This window comes from Hypanus sabinus, chromosome 7, assembly GCF_030144855.1.
Source record: "Hypanus sabinus isolate sHypSab1 chromosome 7, sHypSab1.hap1, whole genome shotgun sequence".
Classification (NCBI taxonomy): Eukaryota; Metazoa; Chordata; class Chondrichthyes; order Myliobatiformes; family Dasyatidae; genus Hypanus; species Hypanus sabinus.
This window is the reverse complement of record NC_082712.1, coordinates 98,885,482-98,909,174: the sequence shown is the minus strand read 5'-3', so window position 1 is coordinate 98,909,174 and position 23,693 is coordinate 98,885,482. Positions and strand designations below refer to the sequence as shown.

At 43.1% G+C, this 23,693-nt stretch overlaps 1 protein-coding gene across 2 annotated transcripts in view; it reads right to left on the bottom strand.

Annotated features, from left to right (window-relative positions):
- The window catches only part of LOC132397043 (E3 ubiquitin-protein ligase RNF167-like), a 184,316-nt gene extending 162,037 nt beyond the window's left edge, over positions 1-22,279 (bottom strand). For both annotated transcript variants that reach the window (XM_059975288.1, XM_059975289.1), the window contains exon 1: positions 22,155-22,279. The gene's annotated coding sequence lies outside the window, so the exon portion shown is untranslated. The remainder of the gene's footprint in view (positions 1-22,154) is intronic.
- Positions 22,280-23,693: the final 1,414 nt, after the last annotated feature.

Below are 23,693 nucleotides of genomic sequence, written 5' to 3'. Positions count from 1 at the left end.
CAAGTTAAAGAGGCACGGAGTATTAAAAGTATTAAAATGAGATTAATTTTTTATCTTGATCTAATCCAACACTTCTATATCTTGAAAGAGATTTGAGGAAAGCTCTGGTTAAAGATTTTGCTGTTTTGAACAGACCTGTTATTTTTGCTTCAGAGAAGCAAAGACAAAAACACTATGTAATCCAGTGAACAGTTAACGCAAGTTTATTACTTAAAGCTTTGGGAGATATTTATGATTTGACCAAAACCCTTTTCAAACTCATGACACTCAATTTAATGGTTGTCAGCTGATCTTGCATCATTCGGGATTATAATCAAACAACCAAGCAGTTTTCCTCCTCTGAATCCTTCCTAATTATTCTCATGTCTTAACAGTGTCACGCGCCTTTAAAAACAAGTGCCAGAGAATGCACAAAGCAAAATCTCAATACCATGGAGGATTTAAAAGATGTTATTCAATGAACACAGGGTACTTACATGCCAATCATTTACTGCAATCAGCTGAAATATCCCACCTGATGGATCACATGCTTTGTACTTGACACAAAGTCATTGTGAATGTTTCTCCTGGCATTCTGTAGCCAAGATTCAACCACTGATACAACATTCTCATTTCATAACATTGTAATTGTAACACAATGTAATACCGATTGAAACTAGAATACCTTCAGAAACAAGCTTCTCATCCCTATGGCAATCTATGGCTACAAAGAGAGGGGTAGAGTCAAACATAGGTACATTCATCAAGGGTGGAATGGTTAACTTTAGGGCAGTAAATCATAGAAGAAGCAAATCTGCAGAAGATGGAAATCCCAGCATCTTGGATTTCCAGCTTTTTATTCATTTCCATAGATCCTGTCTGACTTGCTGAGATCCCCCAGCATTTTGTGTGCATTGCTCCGGTAATTTGAGGACTACAATGCAGAGATCATGGAGGGTTACCAGTCTAGGAGAGGTTTCAGACATAGATAGGCGGGACCATAATGAGGTATGAAAGCAAGGGTGAAATTCAAGGCATTACATGGCCAAAAGTCAGTCAGTGTAGGTCAGTGAGCAATAGTTCAGAATAGGACATATATTGAGACTGACCTCATGTTTATAGAGGTATTTCACCACAATAATCAAATACATGGATTAGACTTTCAACAGCAGCTGAGATGAGACAGAAGGGTAGTTGGTGCATTCAGGATAATTAGTCAGGTTTCCACTCAGACTTTCCACTACATACCCTCAGGGGAGGGAGAGGGCGAGGGAGAGACCGACTGTCTGTCAGGGAAAGAGGTACAGCAGGTCCCGACTCAGCAGGTGAGATTGGGCTTCAATGAAACAGCAGTGAAAGGCAGATGTGAACAAATGACTGTAATGGAGAATTAAAGTGATAGGCAACTGAAAGGTCTGGGTCACCTTGCATTCTCTATTTGGTTTCTCCAGTGTATTGGAAACCACCTGTGGCTATTGAGGGTAGTAGTGAAGAGTACTTAAATGAAAAACAAGGTAACATGCCTGAATGACTACCACCCACCCAGTGGCTCTGACATCCACCACCATGAATGCGTGAAGGGCTGATAATGCCATATCAACTCCAGCCTCCCGAAAACCCGAACCCATGCAATTGGCCTCCAGCTAAGTCAGTTCCACAGTGGCCAAGCACTCATCTCTAGAACGCATGTATCATAAAGACACCTACATCAGATCTATCGATTGTCTAGAGCTCTGCCTTCAGTACCATAATTCTAAACGTGGCATAGATGGCTCAGCCAAGGAAGCAGAGATGTGACAGGAAGCAGAAACACGGCAAGAGAGCTGGGCACTAGTTAGGCTGAGGGCTAACCCAACCAGGCCAGCATTTTTCCTGGCTCTCTAGAAAATGGACTCACTGACACAGAGAATGAATGAACAGAAAGAGGTGAGAAACTATTGCATTCTGGTTTTCACTGAAACAAGGCTAAACAACAACATGCCAGACTTGGCATCTCAGTTCGATGCAATGACTATTCCGTAAGAACAGAAATTCTATGTCATGGAAATTCAAAGGAGGTGGACTCTCTCTCAGGTGCACAAACTCATCTGTAGTTAGCAATCAATATTCTGTGGCAATTGAACATCTTATAATTAAATGATAGCCATATTACCTGCTCAGGGAGTTTACTGCTGACTGCATCCCCCTACTCCGAGGGTGAAAACAATAAAGATGCACTGGAAAAGCATCCCACTTTCAGGAGATTTAGTTTGGTCTGTCACCAAAAACATTCAAACTTCGACAGATGGAGGGCATTCTGACAGGTTACATCACTGTCTGGTATTGGGGGAACCGCAGCACAGGATCAAAAGAAGCTAAAGAAAGTTGTAAAATTAGTCAGTTTCATCTTGGCTACTAGTCCCTTCAAGGAGCAGTACTTCAGTAAGGTGGTGTCCACTATGAAGGATCCCCATCACCCAGAACATGCCCTATTCACATTGTTACCATCAGAAAGGAGGCACAGAAGCTTGAAGGCACACACTCATACACATACACAGTGTAATTCATTCATTTTTTCCAAAATTTATCACTTATGACTGCTGCTGCTAAGTTAACAACCTTCATCACATGCAGGTGATATTAAACCTGTTTTTGATTCTGAAAGCTTTACAGTATCATAAACTCTCTACAAAACAAAGACCCGGACAGTCTCTCCATAATCGTAATACAGCTTAATCATGTTATCTTGCAAGACATTTTACCCAAATTCCACCAACATATCATCATGACCACTAGGGGAACAGACAGACCAGATGATGTTTATACAAAGAGATGCTTTATTTTCAAAGTCATCCCACACCTTCATTGTGGTCTATCTGACCTTATCTCCATGATGTTCAAAGTTTAAAAAAGTTCAAAGTAAAATTTATTATCAGAGTACATACATGTCACCACATACAACCCTGAGATTCTTTTTCTGCGGGCATACTCAGCAAATCTATAGAACAGTAACTATACAGTAAACATCACAAACTATAAAGACTATGCAAATGCAGATATAAATAAATAGCAATAAATAACGAGCATGAAACCACAATATAACAGAGTCCTTAAATGAGTGTAGTTATCGGCTTTTGTCCAACAGCCTGATGGTTCAGGGGTAGTAACTCTTCTTGAACCTGGAGATACGAGTCGTGAGGCATCTGTACCTTCTACCTGATTGCAGCAGCGAGAAAAGAGCATGGCCTGGGTGGTGAGGATCTCTGATGATGGATGCTGCTCAGTGGTTGAGAGTGTTTTACTCATGATGTACTGGGCCAAATCCATGATCTTTCATAGGATTTGCCCACTCAAAGGCATTGGTGCTCCCATACCAGACCATAATGCAGCCAGTCAGCACACTTTTCACCACACATCTACAGAAGGTTTTCATGACATGCTAAATCATGACCAAGTAGAGGCACTGTCGTGCTTTCTTTGCAAATATATTTATATGCTGGGTCCAGAACGGGTTCTCCGAGTTAGTGACCCAGGAATTTAAAGTTACTAATCCTCTCCACCTCAGATCCTCCAATGATTACTGGCTCATGGACCTCTGATTTCCCTCTTCTGAAATTCACAATCAATTCCTTGTTCTTATATGACATTGAGTGAGAGGTTGTTGTTATTACACCACTCAGCCAAGTTTTCAATCTCCCTCCTGTATGCTGATTCATCACCCCCTTTGACACAGCCCACATCAGTGCAGCCAGAGGCAAACCTGTAAACGGTGTTGGAGCTGTACTTAGCCACACAATCATAGGTGTAAAGGTAAGTACATCTCCGTGGTGCTCCTGTGCTTATGGAGAGATGGAGATAATGAAGATGATGTTTTCCCCACTCCCAAATGACTGGGGTCTACAAGTGAGGAAATCCAGGATCCAATTGCACAAGGGGGTATTGAGGCCCAAGTCTTGGAGTTTATTGATTAGTTTTGAGGGGATAATGGTGTTAACTACTGAGCTGAATTTGATAAAGAGAATCCTGATGTATGCATCTTTGCTGTCCAGATATTCCAGAGTTGTGTGAAGAGCCAATGAGATAGCATCTGCTGTAGACCTGTCACTTCAGTAAGTGAACTGGAGCCAATCCAAGTCGCCATTCAGACAGGACTAGATATGCTTTATCACCAGCCTTTCAAAACACTTCATGTAAGTTCCACTGGGACAATAATAATTTAAACAGGTTGCCACACAATTCTTGGGCACTGGTACGATTGAAACCTGCCGGAGTGAGAGGTTGAAGATATCCATGAATATACTAGCCAGTTGGTCAGCACAGGTCTTCAGTACTCCATCCAGACCGGATGCTTTCCTTGGATTCATTCTCTTGTAGGCAGCCTGCACATCACCTTCAGATACCAAGACCAAAGAATCAAAGGATCATAGGGAGACACGAGGGTGCATGGTGGTTCCTCCCTATTCTGGTGGTCAAAGCGAGCATAGAAGGCATTGAGCTCATCTGGAGTGAAACTCTGCTGTCCTCTGTGTTGCAAGATTAAACTTTGTTGGTTATGGCAGTCAAACCCTACCGCAGGTGTTGAGCATCCCTCGTTGATCCTAGTCTCATCCAGAATCTCCATCTGGTTTTCCAGAGATGATACCTACACCTCTTGTAGCATTCTTGAATCCTTCTGATCTAGATCTCAGCAGGTTCTAGATTTCATTCTTCATCCACAGCTGTTTTAATGAAGTCTGTAATGGCCCTGGTGCAGTTATTCAGGTCCCCAGACGAGTTCTTGAACACGGCCCAGACCACTGACTCAAGTCAATCCTTTAAACATTCCTCAGCCTCCCACAAACACCTTGATCGTTGTCTTGATCCCTGAGCCTTGCACTTTAGGCTCTGTCTGCATGTGGATAGTAGGGGTACAGGTGTCCCAAAATGTGGTCTTGGAAAGAAACGATAGGCATTCCTTATCACAATGTAGCAGTAGTCTAGTGTGTTGGGACCTCTAGTGTCACAAGTTACATTATGGTGATAATTGGGCAGGGTTTTCTTCAAACAAGCTTGGTTAAAGTCGCTGACTATAATTTGAAATGCTTTGGGATGGGCTGTTTCTTGTTTATAGACAGCATTGTGCAATTTTGTGAGTGCTTGCTTATAATTGGCAGCTGATGATATGTAAATTGCAGTCAAGAACATAATGAGAACTCCCAAGGAAGTAGAATGGTCTATATCTAATCAGGAGAACAAAAAGTCAACATAAACTCAACATCCGTGTACCAACGAGAATTGACTAAAAAGCACACGCCACCACCTTTTTCCTTACCAGAATTTGCGGTTCGATCCATTTCGAAAATCGTAAAACCTTCCAGTCAGATAGCTGAATCCGGTGTTAACCAACTCTCGACGTAACAATCAATTGAGATTTGCCTCATCTGATTCTGACACAGTATCCTTGACCTGAGATTGTCAGTCTTATACTCAAGTTTTTGGCCTTCGCCTTGGTGTTGACCCTTATTAACTGCTCCATATTTAGCCATCTAACATGAGATCTGAAGTTCATTGATGCAAGTCCATAGTCCATTGCTAAGCGGAAACTTACATGCTACAGATTGCAGCAAAAATAGTTCGAAAGGAGTATATTTAAGAGGAAAACTAGTACAGAGCCCACAGAGAGACACTGATGTATATGGGTGCCATCTTCCTTTTAATCCCAGTTTACCAACCGCTGCTCAAAATGGAGAAACTACTCAATGGGACCATCACTGTATGGCCAAATAAGATCATCTATAATGCTTCAGGATTGTTTTGAACACCAACTGCCAGATGTTCAACAAGACTAGCTCAAATGGAGAAGACACAAACCTCAAGGAATATGCCTCATCTCTCACCGTCTCCTTTTCTAAGTGTGTAGACAATGTTAGTATCTAAAGATCAGTCACCTTACAGCTCAACCAAAGCCCTGGCTGAATGCAGAGGTGTGCTTCCTACTGAAATCCCAGGATGCTGCCTTCAAGCCTGGAAAGGGAGAACATCTCTCAGAGCAGCCAGTAGAAATCTCATCTCTGGCATCAAGAGGGTGAAGACTGACTACACACAAAACACTCAGGAGCAAATATCCAATAACAATCCCCAGCATTTGTGACTGGGCATCAGGGGCATTACTGACTATGTAAGGAAAAACAGCATCGACTGTACTAGTGATACCCTGCTCCTCGACACTCTAAACAGCCTCAAGGCATGCAACACAGCACTAGCCATGAATCTATCCCCCTTCCAGGTGAGCAGTATTTGTCTGGTATAGCAGCATACATAAGAACGAACCTTCAAGTCTTACAGGGACATTACAGGGGCAGAGATTCAACCCCTATAAGTCTATCAGGGTGAACAACATCCCAAGGCAAGTACTCAGGGAGTGTGCACACCAGCTCACTGACATGTTTCACACTACATTCATCCAGGCTACTGTCCTCACATGCTTCAAATCAGCCACCATCATCCCTGTACCGAAGAATTCTAAATGACTACAACCCAGTGCTTTGAACAGCTGGTACGGCGTACATCACCAACTGATTCCTGCCACACTGCACACTTACCAATATACTTACCAACAGAACGGCTCCACATAGCATCTGCTATGCACCTGGCCCTGACACACTTATGTCAGAATATTGTTTCTTAATTTCAGTTCGGCATTCAACACTATTGTCCCCTGGACCTTTGTGAACAAACCATCCAACTACACCACTGTGCAACTGGGTGTTGGACTTCCTAAACAACAGGCCTCAGACAGTCAGGATGCACAACTGCTCCTCTGCACCCCCCCCAATCATCATCCTCAAAAGGGGTACTCCCCAGGACTGTGTGCACCCAGCCTACACTTGACTACACAGTCAGACACCTGAGTAATCACACTGTCAAGTTTGCCAATGGCATGACAATGGTGGGGATCACCAGCAACAACGATGAGATGTCCTACAGAGAGAAGGAAGAGCTCAAGGCCTGGTGCCAGGCAAATAACCTCTTTCGCAATGTCAACAAGGCAAAGGAGATAATTATCAACCTCAGGAGAATTTGCACTATTCACACCTTTCCTTACATGAGTGGAATAGCAGTGGAAACTGTGAGCACCTTCAAATTCCTGAGAGTGCACATCTCACACAACTTCTCCTTGTCACAGAACACATCCTACACAATCAAGAAAGCTCACCAATGCCTTTGCTTTCTGAGAAAGCTAAAAAGATCTGGACTACACACATCAGACCTCTACAGATATGCTGCAGACAACATCCTAAAATGCTGTATCACTGCATGGCACAGAGGCTGCACTGCTGCAAACAGGAAAGGGTAGTCAAAACTGCCCAATGGATCATCAGTAACAAGCCTCCCCGCCACCAAAGGACATATATACAGAAAGGTACAAACATAAAATCTACATATATGCTATCATATGTATTTATATTTATTATATTTTTATTATTGTGTTTTATATTATGTTTTTGTGCTGCATCTGATCTGGAGCAACAATTATTGTGTTCTCCTTTACACTTGTGTACTGTAAATTACATTATTCAATCTTGAAACAAATTCATCTACAATTTCCAACCCCCTAAGCAACACCTCCCTCTGCAACTGGATATTTAACTTCCTGACCAGTAAACATTGGCACTTTGCAGGCTGCATTCTCAGCTTCTTCCTTTACTCCCTATACACTCTGACTGTGAGGTCAGATTCTGCTCCAACCTCAAGTTTTAGGTTGTGATGATTACTCGCTTCCTTTTGGGGTTTTTTTTGCCAAGCTCACTTTCCAAAACAGCAGCTGCCATTTGTACAATCAAGACAGTTGTAAGTAAGCTTTCAACATACATAATTTAGCTTCTGGTCTCGCAAAGGAAGGCGAGTCTTCAACTCCTAAAATGTAAGTGGAAAACAGTAATCAGCTTAAAGTTGAAAACACAGCTTTGCAAACAAACTCTATATGGAGCCACAGACTTACTGGCTCAAAGAAACCTGTTATATTGCTGTTTGAGAGGTGCAGTACAATGGGTTATTTAATTTGGCTTGCTTCAAAACAGACAAGCTGATCAAGTTACAAACAACAACAACACACAAGATGCTGGTGGAACACAGCGGGCCAGGCAGCATCTATAGGGAGAAGTGCTGTTGACGTGTCTCAACCTGAAACATCAACAGCGCTTCTCCCTATAGATGCTGCCTGGCCTGCTGTGTTCCACCAGTATTTTGTGTTGTTGTTTGAATTTCCAGCATCTGCAGATGTAGTAGTGGGGGGTGGGGGAAACAGGTTGGGTCTGTTATCTAGAAAAAGCAGAGAGCTTTAAGTCCCTCCTGATGGGGGTTGGAGGTGTATAGAGACTGGACATCCATGGTGAAAATGAGACAATCGGAGCCATGGAACTTTAAGTCATTGAAAAGATCCAGAGCATGTGAAAAGTACTTCATACTTCACGTTAAATTTCATCTGCCATTCCTTGGGCCCAATATTTCAGTTGGTCTGATCCCTGATTCCTGTTGTGGGGGAAACTAAGGGTGGAGAAAGTCCTCATACAAAGTTTCTACCCAAAATCCCAACAATCCTCCCAGATGTTCTTTGGTTGATTGCATTCCTCCAGCAGAACACCCATAACCAGTCCTTGCCTTTCCAAACAAGAGAAAAATCGTAGATGTTGGAAATCCAAGCCGCACATTCAAAATCCTGGGGAGAACTCAGCAAGGCCAAACAGCACCTATGGAAATGTTTCCACGGAGGTGGTGGTGTGTTGGCAAATAGAGAGGTTGAGAAGGATCTTAGGTAGCCACATGAATGCACAAGAATGAAAGAATGTGGACTATGTGCAAGCAGAAGATAACAATTTACTAGATAAACTACGACTGTGCAGTCAGACACAGCTCAAGGGCCTCCTATAAATTTGCCAGTGATATTCAGATGGTGACAAAAGGGTGTGCAGGAGTAAGATGTACCAGTTAGATAACTGGTGTCACAGCAACAACCTTGCATTCGACATCAGCAAGACCAAAGCGCTGACTGTGGACTTCGGAAAGGGTAAGACGAGGAGCACAAACCAATCCTCATAGAGGGATCAGAAATGGAAAGAGTGAGCAACTTCTTGGATATTAATATCTCCAAGGATCTAACCCAGACTCAACATATTGATGCAGCTGTAAAGAAAACAAGAAATCGGCTATATTTCATTAAGAGTTTGAGGATAGTGGGTAGTGTAGAAGGTAACTTATATCGGGACACTAATAGAATGTAAAGCTGGGCTGAGAAGTGGCAGATAGAGTTCAACCCAGAAACACTGTGAAGCGATTCACTTTGGAAGATCAAATATGAAGGCAGAATACAGGGTTAATGACAAGATTCTTAGCAGCGTGGAGGACCACATCTATAAATCCCTCAAAAGTTGCTGTGCAAGTTGATAGTGTTGTTAATGTTCTTGCAGACTGGCCGACCTTGGGGGGGGGGGGGGGGGGCGGGGGCTATTAATCACGACCAGAGTATAGGTGATAAGTCAACTATGAGTCATTTATAATGGCTAATACACTCAATTTTGTTTCTAAAAAGGTTTATCTAACGATTTTAATATTAAACGCACAGCGCATATTTTCCTCACATGAATATACAGGTTTCCCCTGCTATCTGAAGGTACAGCGCTCCTATGAAACCATTTGTAACCTGAAATGTTGTAAAGCGAAGAAGCAATTACCATTAATTTATATGGGAAAATTTTTTGAGCGCTCCCAGACCCAAAAAATAACTTACCAAATCATACCAAATAGCACACAAAACCGAAAATAACTCGAACATATAGTAAGAGCAGGAATGATATGATAAAGACACAGCTATATAAAGTAGAAATATCTTATGTACAGTGTAGTTTCACATATCAAAATCGGGAAGACTGCGAGCCAAAAATCGATTTGGAGGAAAAAGAATCTGCCTGCACAAGGATTCACGGTCATGGTAGTCTTTCTCAGGGTAAACACACGTATAATGTGGGCATCTTTTATTTGTAAAAGTGAAAATCCTCTCTGGTTAGCAAAAACAGGTACTAATGTAGGTCTTTCGTAACAGCAAGCTGTCGCAAAGCGAACATTCGAAAAACGGGGGCCACCTGTAATGATAAGTCAATTATAACTCACTGATAAGTCAATGGCATCATAACATTTTAAGTAACATTTGGATATTAAACACACAGCGCATACTTTCCTCGTATGAGCACATAAAATCATTGCATCAGTAAGAGGACAAGGTAAGGGCCAGAGGTCCCCGTACCGGGGCCGCAGCGGTCGCAGTCCGGAGAATGTGGCCGATGAAAGTTTGGCTCGAGAGATGACTTTCAGTAGATCAAGATACCTGCTCTGCTACTTAGGAAACCCTGATCCCAAATTAGGTCGTCTGCAAACATTTCAGCACCAGGTTCCCCACGAACATTCGGTGCACTAAACAGGTTTATCTGTCCGCGGTCCTTGCTATTATCAACAGCATTTCTCGCCAGCTGGTTACCCGAGGACAACCAGTGATCCCTGGCGCAAGGGTATCACTGTGTTTAGGTGACTGATGACCTTGTGTACATCATGACCTCGCATGCGTCCAAGTTGAACAGTGAGTGTGACAGGGAATGAGGAAAGGTACAGCTGACTCATATCGTTTCATTCACCAAATCATACCATTTCCTCGCTGCCCAATAGCACATGCTTTGCAGCCCGGTACCAGCCCATGGCCTGGTGGTTGGGGACCACTGCCTTATGAGGACAGGCTAAGGGCTTTTCTCTTTGGACAGAAGGATGAGAGATGACTTGATAGGGGTGTTTTTGATGATAAGAGGCATAGATAGCCTACAACATTTTTCCCCCTAGGGTAGAAATGGCTAACACAAAGGAGCATAATTTTAAGGTGTTGGCAGAAAGTATAGGGGAGGATGTCATAGCTAGTTTTTTTGTAACTGCCAAGGGTGGTAGTAGAGGCAGATACATTAGGGACATATAAGAACTTCTTAGAAAGGTATATGGATGACAGAAAAATGAAAGGCTACGTGGGAAGGAAGAGTGATCTTGGAGTAGGTTAAGAGGTTGGCACAACATCGTGGGCTGAAGGGTCTGTACTATGCTGCATTGGTCTTATACAGGTCACCCCTGTTCTCCGAAAAGATCCTTATTGTCCAAGAAAATTAATCTCTCCTTCTTGCACCTTCTCCAGCCAGACATTTATCTATCCGTACTTTCACTAACACAGTAAAACAGAGGCTAGCATGGCACTATTACAGCTCAGGGCCTTTCGGAGTTCAGGGTTCAATTCTGGTGTCACCTGTGAGGAATTTGTTGTTCTCCTCACATCCCTGTGGGTTTCCTCCAGATGCTCCAGTTTCCTCTCACAGATCAAAGATGTACCGATTAGCAGGTTAATTATCCTGTGATTAGGCTGGGGTTAAATAGGTAGGTTGCTGGGCTGTGTGACTTGTTGGACTCTCTCGCCCTGAATCTCTAAATAAATAAAATGACACTGGGAATAATCCAAAGATTACAACAAAGATCCTGCTGTGTAACCTTCTGAATAAATTCACCCTCAGGACCTCACCTCTTTGCCTAGCTGTGGTTTAATAGGTTAGATCACTGGTTAGATGGGTAATGGAAAAAGAGCCTCAGGGATTACTACTTGAGCTCAGGTGGATAAACACCAACATACTACTACTTTAAACAGCTTGAGGCATGATGCAATTAGTGTGCATGTGGGCTAGCTTGAGGTTTAGTCAAACAAGGATGAGAGTCAGATGTTAAATGATCATATGTGATAACAGCACAATTTCTAGTCAGATACTCTGCAATGAGGTGTATAGGGTGTCCAAGGAGGGGTAGCACCTCTGGTTAAAGGGCTTGTCATGTTCATTCCGGGGCACCTCACTCACCTTTGGTCCCCACCAGACACTCAGCTCTCACCTGGGGCTTCAAGTAGCTGTTTGCATATGACAGCAGCCTCATCCTAATATACCACTTCAACAGGTGGGCTAAGCCAGGTGAGGGTAACCACAGCCCTCATACCCCGGTGAGACAGGGACATGCCCATCCTAGCACGTAAAGTCAGTTCTGGCACACAGGGCAGATGAAATCTACGGTGAGATCCAACAGCCAGGAAGGTGGTACTGCAACAGTCCATTGAAAGCAAAGGGCATGACAAGGCAAAGAAGATGCCACGGTCTTCCACTGCAACCAAGGAAGACACCAGTTTGTGACGCTTGTTCGTACCACTGGACCTGGACTTCTGAGGTCAAGAGAGTGGAACTGCCCCAGTGCAACAGCTTTTCCACTTTAAAAACTCTCCCACACAGTTTTCCTGTCATCATCGGACACGACAGACAACCACCACCGTTTTGCATTACTGCTATGCAGATTTCCTTGCAGTTAAACAACTGCTATCACACTGAGTGTGTGTGCACATCTGACTAAAGCTTACAATAACCTAGAAAGAGAAGGTTGGAACTTGAAGCTCAACATGTACTCCAGAATCACTTCTTACCACTTCAGAACCATTCCAGCAAGAATCATATGGCACATAAAACCCGCAAGATTCAATATCCAGTCAGGGAAGACACTAACTGCAACGTGTTGTAAGTACTTTTCAATTAAACTTGCTCAGACAATTAGAGATCCATGGCAGAACTGGAAGGGTCACAAACTCAGCCAGCTCCATCATATGCACTGGCCTTCCCCAGCATCAAGGACCTCTTCAAAAGGTGATGCATCCAACATTAAGAACCTTCCATCACCCAGGACATGCCCTAATCTCATCACTACCACCAGGGAAATGGTACAGGAATGTGAAGACACACACTCAATGTTTTAGGAACACCTTTTTCCCTCCATTAACAAATTTCTGAACGGACAAAGAATGCACTCTACTTACTGCTCGTTATGCTGCTGGTGTTCAGGACAGAAATGAAGGTCCTCCATCTCTGTCTGTATAGAAGGATTCTTCATTAATGTTTCCGCAACAACTTTAATTAACCAGTCAAGGTTGTTAGCTGAAACCCTGTACCTGGAGGACCAATGCACTACTCTTCAGTATGGACTCTACCCTTTGACCTGTTTGGCATGGGTGACCCTATCAAGAGCCAAAGCACAAGACCTGACTCCAGCCAACGTAGCTCTCATTGAGGCATGCAAACCTGTAAACCACAGAAAGGTTGTGGTCCTCTTGTACCCTAGCACACTATTTTCTTGTTGCAGTATTACTGCCACAAAACAACACATATCACAACATACGCCAGTGATATTAAACCTGAGTTGGATTTTAATTCTGAAATACTCCACCAACGCCCCACTGGCCATCCAGATTAATCTGCAAATTTATGGAACTTCATTTAACTCCCTAAGTGAGGCAGAGGTAGAAAAAGTATGGACGGCACCGATCTCCACAACTGTGCAGAACAAATGAGAAGGATGCCTGAAGGTCTGGACCAGGAGATCACTGAGCTGTCACCTGATGAAATACTGAGGATATGCTTCTGTAAAGCAAAGATGCTTTCAAAAATAATAAATATCAAACAATTTACTATAAAGAGCAATGAACAGTAAAAAGCTAAATCAAATCAATATTTGGCATGACACCATGTATCTTGAAGAACTTGCCACAGTTCTTCTGCAGACCTTGGCAGTCCTCCTTTCAAACATAGTGTGTAGATGCTATTGGAAAGGTGTGAGATCAAAGGAACAGCACATACCAGGCTGCAACTGAAGGTGGCAGATTGGTGTGTCCCTAATGAATATAATTATACCTTAGCTGGCCACAAGTGAGATATCAGATGATTGGGAGACAACAAAAGTAATCCCTTTATTTAAGAAGGCCAGGAGGGATAGGTCAGTTAATTTAATGTCAGTGATAAAGAAATTATTGGAAAAAAATCATGAGTGAAAGTTTAATCAACACTTGGAAAATCATGAGTTCATCAGAGATCAGCTCTAATTCTGAAGGAGGGGCTTGGTCCAAAGCTTCATTTCCATAGATGCTGCCTGACCTACTGAGCCCCCCTAGCATTGTGTGTGTGTTGCTCTGGATTTCCAACATCTGCAGAATCTTGTGTTTAGCTCTAATTTGTTAGTGGGAGATCCCGTCCAACTAATTTAATTGAATAGTTTGAAGAAATAACTGAATACAAGTAGTTGAGTTTATTGTCATGTACACAAGTTACGGTAAAGTACCAGCATAATGAAAAACATGTTCATAGCACGAGGAGATAGTTTACATGGACTTCAGTACGGCCTTTGACAAGGCCACATATGGAAAACTAATCCAAAAGGTTAGTCCATGGGAACAAAGCAAGTTGGCAAAATGTATCCAATACTATCCCAATACAGGTATGCGTCGCTAACGTCCACGTTACGTTCTGTGAAATCGGACGTTATGTCATTTGGACATTGTGTGAACACCATATGATATACTCAGCAAGCCTATATGGAGTACCGTAGCGTACCTGTTTTGACTAAATCCATGTTATTAGCCATTTCCCTATATCCAATATAGGTCCCTCTCACATTTTCGTGAGCCTTGTAGTTTTCAGTGAAGCCAATCCTTTAACAGCTACGAGAATTCTTTCATTGTTTGTCAGGATCGTCGTGATTGTCAAGTGCGACATGCCTAAATCCCGAGCAATAGCATTCACTGGTTTTCCACTTTCATATTGTTTTTGTTTCACTTTTGTTTCACTTCTAAATCAATGCTTTTCCTTTGCCTCTTGCTGCTGCTATCACTAGGAGTGGTTTTGGTTTTGCTGTGTTTGGAAGCCATGATGCAATTTACGGTAAATATTTTCAAAAGAAAATTAAACAGAGAGATAACGCTACTACACTCAAGAGACGCGCGATACACGAGATCAGTAACGTCCGCTACGTCACGTTCTCCGATCAAGACTACGGACGTATATGCGAGTGGACATTGTCCGAATGGACGTTAAGCAGTGCACACCTGTAATAGGAAAATAAGGGTGATAGCTGGGGTGGGGGTGCCACTGTGATTAGAAGCCAGCAACTAGCAGTGTACCATTGAGGTCACTAACGGGACTCCTGCTGTTTGGCACATACTTTAACACGTTAGATGCAAGATGTACAATACTATGCAAAATAATCCAAATCAGGTTGAATATCACTGGCATGTGGTGTGAAATTTGTTAACTTTCCAGTAGTACAATGCAATACGTAATAATAGAAAAAAACTGTTTTCCTGATAGGAAAATCCTGCCTGACAAACCTACTGCAATTTTTTGAGGAAATTACAAGCAGGGCAGACAAAGGAGATGCAGTGCACATGGTGTACTTGGATTTTCAGAAGGCTTTTGACAAGGTGCCGCACATGAGGCTGTTTAGCAAGGTAACAGCCCATGGAATTACAGGGAAGTTACTAGCGTGGGTGGAGCATTGGCTGATCGGCAGAAAACAGAGAGTGGGAATAAAGGGATCCTATTCTGCTGGCTGCTGGTTACCAGTGGAATTCCACAGGGTTGGTGTTGGGACCACTGCTTTTTACAATGTTGCCAATGATTTGGACTATGGGATTAATGGATTTGTGCCTAAATTTGCCAATGATACAAAGATAGGTGGAGGAGCAGGTAGAGTTGAGGAAACAGAGCCTACAGAGAGACTTTAGGCAAAGAAGTGACAAATGAAATGTAATGTTGGAAAGTGCATGGTCATTTACATTGCTGGAAGAAATAAACGGGCAGACTATTATTTAGATGGGGAGAGAATTCAAAATGCAGAGATGCAAAGGGACCTGGGAGTCCTTGTGCAGGATACCTGAAAGGTTAACCTTCAGGTAGAGTCAGCAGTTTAAAAAAAAAGCGAATACAATGTTGGCATTCATTTCTAGAGGCATAGAATATAACAGCAGGGTTGTGATGTTGAGGCTCTATAAGACCACACTTAGAGTATTGTGTGCAGTTTTGGGCTCCTTATTTTAGAAAGGATATACTGACATTGGAGAGGGTTCAGAGAAGATTCACGAGAATGATTCCAGGAATGAAAGGGTTACTGTATGAGGAACATCTGGCAGCTCTTGGACTGTATTCCCTGGAGGTCAGGAGAATGAGGGGGGGACTCTCACAGAAACATTCCGAATGTTAAAAGACCTGAACAGATTAGATATGGAATAGTTATTTCCTATGGTAGGGGAGTCTAGGACAAGAGGGCATGACTTCAGGATTGAAGGGTGTCCATTTAGAACAGAGATGCGGAGAAATTACTTTAGTCAGAGGGTGGTAAATCTGTGGAATTTGTTGCCACAAGCAGCTGTGGAGGCCAAGTTATTGGGTGTAATTAAGGCAGAGATAGATAGGTTCTTGTTTAGCCAGGGCAACAAAGGGTTTGGGGAGAAGGCAAGGGAGTGGGAATGACTGGAAGAATTGGATCAGCCCATGAGTGAATGGGATGAGTGCCTATTCTGCTCCTATATCTTATGGTCTTATCTCAATAAGTGTATATACATATACATTGCTGCTGTTGAGTGCCATTGAGTCATCATCAACTCATGGCGACCCTACGGACAGTGCAGTTGTCCAGAGGGTTTTTGTGGCAAGATATGGAAGTAGATTGCCAGGCCTTTCTTCTGCCCAGATACTTCTGCTGCCCAGGTTGGGACCTGGCTGGATTCGAATGCAGCCTCGAAGTCCAGTGCTGATCTCATAGATAGTACAAAAAAACAGAAATAAAAAGTAGTGAGGTAGTGTTCATAGGTTCAATGTCCATTCAGAAATCTGATGGCCGAAGGGAAGAAGTTGTTCCTGAATCATTGGGTGTGTGCCTTCAGGCTTCTGCACCTCCTTCCAAATGGTAGCAATGAGAAGAGGGGTGCTAGGGTCCTGAACGACAGATGCTGCTTTTCTGAGGCACTTCTCCTTGAAGAAGCCTTGGATACTATGGAGATTACAAGTCTGTGCAGCTTACTTCAATCCTGTGCTGTAGCCCCACTCCCTCCACTCTGGAGAGTGATGCAGCCAGTTAGAAAGCTCTCCATGGTACATCTGTAGAATTTTGCAAGCCTTTCGCACAAGTAAAGAAACTTTGTAAAGCAAAGAGGTTCTCAAAAGTAATGAAAAGTTTCTAAATATCAAAAAATGTACCATAAAGAGCAGTAAAAAGCTAAATCAAATCAATATCTGATGTGAGCACACTTTGCTTTAAAATTGCATCAATTCTCTTAAGTACACTGCTGTGCAGTTATATTAGAAAATCAACTGGTAGGCTGTTCCAAGCATCTTGGAGAACTTACCAGAGCTGTTCTGCAGACTTTGGCAGTCTAGCTTGCTTTTGTCTCTCCTGGTAATCCCAGACAGGTTTGATAATGTTGAGATTAGGGCACTGTGGAGGCCAAACCACCTGCTGCAGAACTCCTTGTTCTTTTGTGCTAAAGCTTTTGTTTTGCTTTTTTTTCTAACCTTGGAAATGTGTCCAGGATCATTGTCCTGCTGCAGAATGCCTCCCTGATGTATTTCATGATGGATGAAAATCTGTTTGTACATTTTCAATGTTAACAGTGACCAAATCACTAACTCTATTCCTCTGCCATGCTTCACTGCTGGCTGCATTCATCAAGTAGTGCTCTCCAGCTATTCTACAGACAAACTGCCTCCTGTTTTCAGCAAAATATTTCAAATTTTGATTCATCAGACCAGAGCCTTTGCTGCCATTGTTTAGCACCCCAGTCCTCATGTATTTTTTTGTGGGTGGGTGAGTCTCTTGGCTTTGTTTCCACTTCAGTGAAATGGCTTTTTGGCAAAAACTCTTCCGCGAAGACCACTCTGGCAAGACTTCTCCAGACTACAGTGGGGTGTACTTGGGTTCTAGAGGTTCAGAGCTGATAGCACTGCTGGATTTCTTCCAATTTCAAAGTGATGTCAGTTTGATGTGTCTCTCATTGGCAGCACCCAGTTTCCATGACTGACCACTGAATTTTTGATCATCAACCTTGCCAGTTTCTTTGTGCATCTTCAGTAAAGCTTGGACAGCACATCTCAAACCTCCCGTCTCCTGCAAAATTTCTGCTTGGGAGAAACCTTGCTGATACAGGATCTTGTGTATTGTTGCTATGCTCACTCTTGCCATGGTGTAAGAGTTGATGATGCGAAGGTTAAACTGCCGAATCTGTCGCATCCTCACCTTTTAGCTTGGTTGTCCTTCACAGTTTGATTCCTTCCACAACAGTTTGTTTCAATTAATCAATTTAGTTCATTCAACTCATTATGTCATTGATCATTAATATCCCTGCTTGTTATCTTTGTTTAATCATGCACTGGGCTATATACCTCCAAAGTTATCAAGATTTTATTTGAAAAGAGGTCTATTATTTAAGATGTTATTTTCTTTAATGAAACACAAACGTTCATCTGTAACATTTAATTTTTTTGGAAAATAAGTGTTTGAAAATCTAAATTTTGCTCTTTTCTACTGACACTAATGCAGAAGATAGAAAAAAAACAACTAAAACAAAATTTATTTTAAAAGTCTAGGGTGCCCAAGACTTCTGCACATTACTGTATGATCAGTTTGACGTGAAAATTGGTGTTGCTGAAAGTGAGAATACTTGTGTTAAACTAAAGAATGGCATTGAGCATGTTGTAGGAGCACTATTAAGAGCATTCTGACAAATTACATCTCCATCTGGTATAGGAGCAGCTGAGCATCAGACCAGAAGTCCCTACAAAAGCCTGTGAGAATAGCTGAGAGGATCCTAGGGGGTCCCTGTACTATCTATCGAGGACATTTATCGGAGCGCTGCACACACATTAAGGATCCCACCCACCCATCCAGCATCCTCTTTGACTTTCTACCATCAAGCAGGAGACTCCAATGCATGAAGACAAGAATAGTCATGATGGGAAACAGCTTCTTCCGTCAGGCCATTAGGCTTCTGAACTTCTTGCCACATCACAAAGTGTCACTGGTTAACCTGTACTTTCAACGTTTAATTTATGCCTCTTACTTTATTTATTGATGTGTAATCCATCTGTAGATTCCATCTCATTGTCATGTTATTATGTGTTCTGTATACTGCATCGCTTGACCACCCCCCCCCCCCCCGCTTTAGAGAAACTTTGTCTTGTTTGACAATATACACGTATATAGTCAAATGACTATAAACTTGGCTTGATTTAGTAACTTGGGCAGATGGAATTTAATCCAGGTAAGTGAGGCTTTTTGGGGGTGGGGGAATTAAATAAGGACGGAGTATGTATCATGAACAATAGGAAGCACGAAGGAACAAAGGGACCCTGAAGGTAACGATACAAATAGTGAATGAATCTATTTGCCCCTTTTTATACCCTTCAAAACTGCTACTTTTCCATGCACTTGGTACCTACACCTGCACAAGACCTAATCTTTCCATGAGAAATGTTTTTCACCATTTTCTAGTTATGGCTATAGATGTACTCTCTTAACTTTCTCAAAACATTGTTGTGGGCTGGATCCCTTTTTTTTTCCTCAGAACAATCACTCAGCACATTGTCTTACAGACTTCTGTTTTAGTTTAGAACATACCCAAAAAGGAACCACGTTGAAACTTTTTCCTTACAGTGAAGAAGGCATACAGATAAGAGCAGAGAGGTCTCAGTTCAACTTTTTAAAACACTGATTAGACCACAGCTAATTTCAATTCTGGTTGCGGACCTACAGTAGGATATCAGTGCATTCAAGATTCACCATGGAATGATGCAGTTTTGAGGACAGACTGGGCTTGTTTTCCTTGAAGAAGAGGAGAGGAGGAGGAGGAGATCTGATAGAATTATGAGAGGCAAATTCCTCTGTATTCCACATTCAAATTCAGAGAGGTAGATAGAAAAAGAGCAGAAGCTCACAAATTTCTACAGAGAGCATTCTAACTGGTTGCATCACCACCTGGCGGGAGGGCAGAGGCTACTGCACAGGATTGTAATAAGCTGTAGAGACTTGTAAGCAATCAGCTCCATCATTGGCACTAGCCTACATAGTATCCAGGACATCTCCAAGGAGTGATTAATCAAAAAGGCAGTGACTGTCATTAAAGGCCACCATCACCCAGTACATGCCCTGTTCTCATTGCTAACATTGCAAAGGAGGTTAAGAAGCCTGAAGCCACACACTCAACGTTTCAGGAACAGCTTCCTTCCCTCTATCATCCGATTTCTGTATGGACATTAAGTCCAAGAACATTACTTTACCACTTTTTTTTAAATCTCTATTTTTGCACTATTTACTTAATTTAAGTACAGTTGGCCCTCCTTATCTGCAGGTTCCATATGCGCAGATTCAACCAACTGCGGATCAGGAAAACTCAGAAGTTCTCTCTCCAGCAATTGTTGTTTGAGCATGTACAGACTTTTTTTCTTGTCATTATTCCCTAAACAATACAGTATAACAACCATTTACATAGCATTTACATTGTATTAGGTGTTATAAGTAATCTAGAGATGATTTAAGTATACAGAAGGATGTGCGTAGGTTACCACGGATCTGGAATCAAAGAAAACCAGTAGTTCTCTAAGTCAGAACTGGTTCATCAGGTATTATTTAGCCTCAGTTAGTCAAACGTTTGTCTTAGTATATATTTTGCCTTTCTATGCATATAAAACACTAAAGAAACATATGTATTTCAATAATTAAACCACTGCATTGCTTAGTATAATTGTAGCATTGGGGCAGGGCCTTCCCATGCTCAATTATTCTCACTTTATCCTTTAAAATTGTTCTGATCGTTGACCAACTGTAGCCTAACACTTTTCCAATGACCGAAGGTATTTCACCTCTTTCCAATCGCTTTAATATTTCCACTTTATTTTTAATCATGATCATTTTCCGGAACAGAAACACTGCAGGCAGCGAGTCCCAAGCTCCGCCAGGTCCTAAACTCCACCACACTGAGACGTTAAATAAGCTCCAGAACACCTGATTCTGATCTTGAGTTCTCCCAGTAGCAGGGAAGGTCACAGAGGGAGGATAATAAACCTCCTCACACAAGGCTGTGCTTACATCATTTGATTCAACGACTCAGGAATAGAGAAAGCTACAGAAGGTCAAGTGTAAACGTCTGAGCTCCTCCACAAAGGCAAGCAACTTCACTCCACTGGGCTGGCAAACCTTTACTGTATGAACATATCTGCCACACTGACCATCTTCATCCTTTGTCACTTTAACCCTCCTGTTTCCATTTCTCTCCAAAGTCGCCCCAAACACAATCTATTCCAGCTGCTACCATCCAGGAAATGGTACCGCAGCATAAAAGCCAGGACCAACAGGCTCCAGGCCGGTTTCTTCCATCAGGCTATCAGACTGATTAACTCACGCTGATTTGAGTGTACTCTATGTTACAGTGACTGTTCTATTTATTATGTTATTATAAATTACTATGATTGCACATTGCACACTTGGAGATGTAACATAAAGATTTTTACTCCTCATGTTGGTGAAGGGATTAAGAAATAGTCAATTCAAGTGAGCAATGCACCCCTCTAGTCCATCTACCCAAACCCATCTCTTCCCCAAGCTCCTTTCTGTCATTCAGCTGTGACTCTGCTCCACACGCACTCACCTCCAACTTGACCCGAGTCCCACAGGGACCCCACCCTACAATCAGGACCAGCCTCACTGTGCCCTCCCCTCCTTCCCCAGTCCTCCTCGCCACACATCCACCTTTAACAGGCCCCCACTTCACTCTGCCTCCTCCCAGACCCATGCCCGTCCACATCCCCATTCCTTCACTCCACTTCTCACATCCCCATCCTCACCCTACCCCCTCACCTGAAAACAACCGCCTACCTCCTGAACGGCCTGCCTCCAAGTCATTCCCACCCCCAAAACTGTCTTCCCTGCTTCCTCACCCGATCAGTTTCCAATCACCCTGTCCCCACAAGAGATCACCCCCGCCCTCCTGGCGCAACCTCACTCCTATCCCTTCTTCTCCCTCCTTCCCATCCCGTTCAGACCCTACCCCACCAAATCACCCCTCCCACCCCATGCCACTTTCTCTCCCCCTATTCGACCTCCCCATTCTGTCAACCCTCAGCCCTGCCCGATCTCCCCTATCCGTGACTTGCTCTCTCCCCACCGTCCCATCGCTGCACAATAACGCCCCCTCCTCTCCGGCCAATGAACACCTTAACTGCCCCTGTTCACCCCCTCCACTCCCCCCTACCACCACCGTGTCTGTGGCAACAGGCGGGAGCTGGACTCACCGAGAAGCGCCGGTTCTTGCGAGGGCTAGAGAATCACCGACTAGGCCAGCCCTCCGTCGCTGGCGTATCTGCCGAACTCCATAGTGCAAGAAAATGGCGACGCCTGCTTGCTCCGCCCCTTGTCGGTCAACAACACTATCCCCTGTCCGTCATCCAAGGTGCCCCGCCCCCTGTCTGTCACCGACGTAGACCCGCCCTTACATAGGCGTCAATACACCATCCCCGAATGAAATTAAACACCCCTCCTTTTCTGTCAATGCAAGCGGCGGGTTTCCTGTCAGTCACATCCGCGCCCCGCCCACTCTATGCGCTATTACCCTACCACCATTGTCTGTCATAAACTAAGCCCCGCCCTATTTACCTAATCCGCCTGGCTGCTAAGGGGTTGCGGGTTCGCTCCTAACATGTGTTCCTGCCATTCTAATGTAGATCGTATGAGACCTGTGAGACGTTTTGAGAACGTCTGCATTTTATAAACGAAAGAGAAGCTGCAAATCCAAGCAGCGCACACAAAATGCTGGAGGGACTCAGCATTGGTTTTTAAAAGCTTCCTAATCCTCTGACATCTCTATTTTTTTCCTCTCTCATATACCCTCTCTTTGGCCTTTATGTTGGCTTTCGCTTCTCTTGTCAGTCACGTTGTGTCATTTGCCCTTACAATACTCCATCTTCGTTAGGATCTACATATATCAAGCGCCTTCAAAATTGCTTCCAGAAATTCCAGCCATTGCTGCTCCACTGTCATCCCTGCCCAGTGTCCTTTTCCAGTCAATTCTGGACACATCCTCTCTTGTGCCTCCGTAATTCCTTTTACTCCACTGTAATATTGATACATCTGACTTTAGCTTCTCTTATTCAAATTTCAGGGTAAATTCAAACATATGATCTCTCTCTCTCCCAAGGGTTCTTTTACCTTAAGCTGTCTAATCAATTCTGGTTCTTTGCACAACACCTATTCCAGAACAGCTGATCCTTGGTGGGCTCAATCATGAGCTACTCTAAAAAGTGTAGGCACTCTAGAAATTCAACCTAATCTTCCCAATCTACCTGCATATTGAAATCCCTCATGACTATTGTAACATTGCCATTTTCACATGCATTTTCTATCTCCCATTGTGTTTGTAGACCACATCTTTACTACTGTTTGGGGATATGTATGTAACACTCCTCGGGGTCTCTTTACCCTTGCAGTTCCTTAGCTCTACCCACAATAATTCAACACCTGATTCTGTATCACTTCTTCCTAATGATTTGACTTCATTTTTTTTTAACCAACAGAACCATGCCACCCCCCACCCACCTACCTGCCTGTCCTTTCGATGCAATGTGTATCCTTAAGCGCTCATCTATAATCTTCTTTCAGCTATGATTCAGTGATGCCTACATCATTCCTGCCAATCTGAAACTGTGCTTAAGTTCATCTACCTTATTCCGTATACTGCTCACATTCAATCATAACACCTTCAGACCTCCACTCACGTTTTTCAATTATGTCCACCTTTTACATTGCAACTCATTCTGTTGAACTGCAATTTTGCC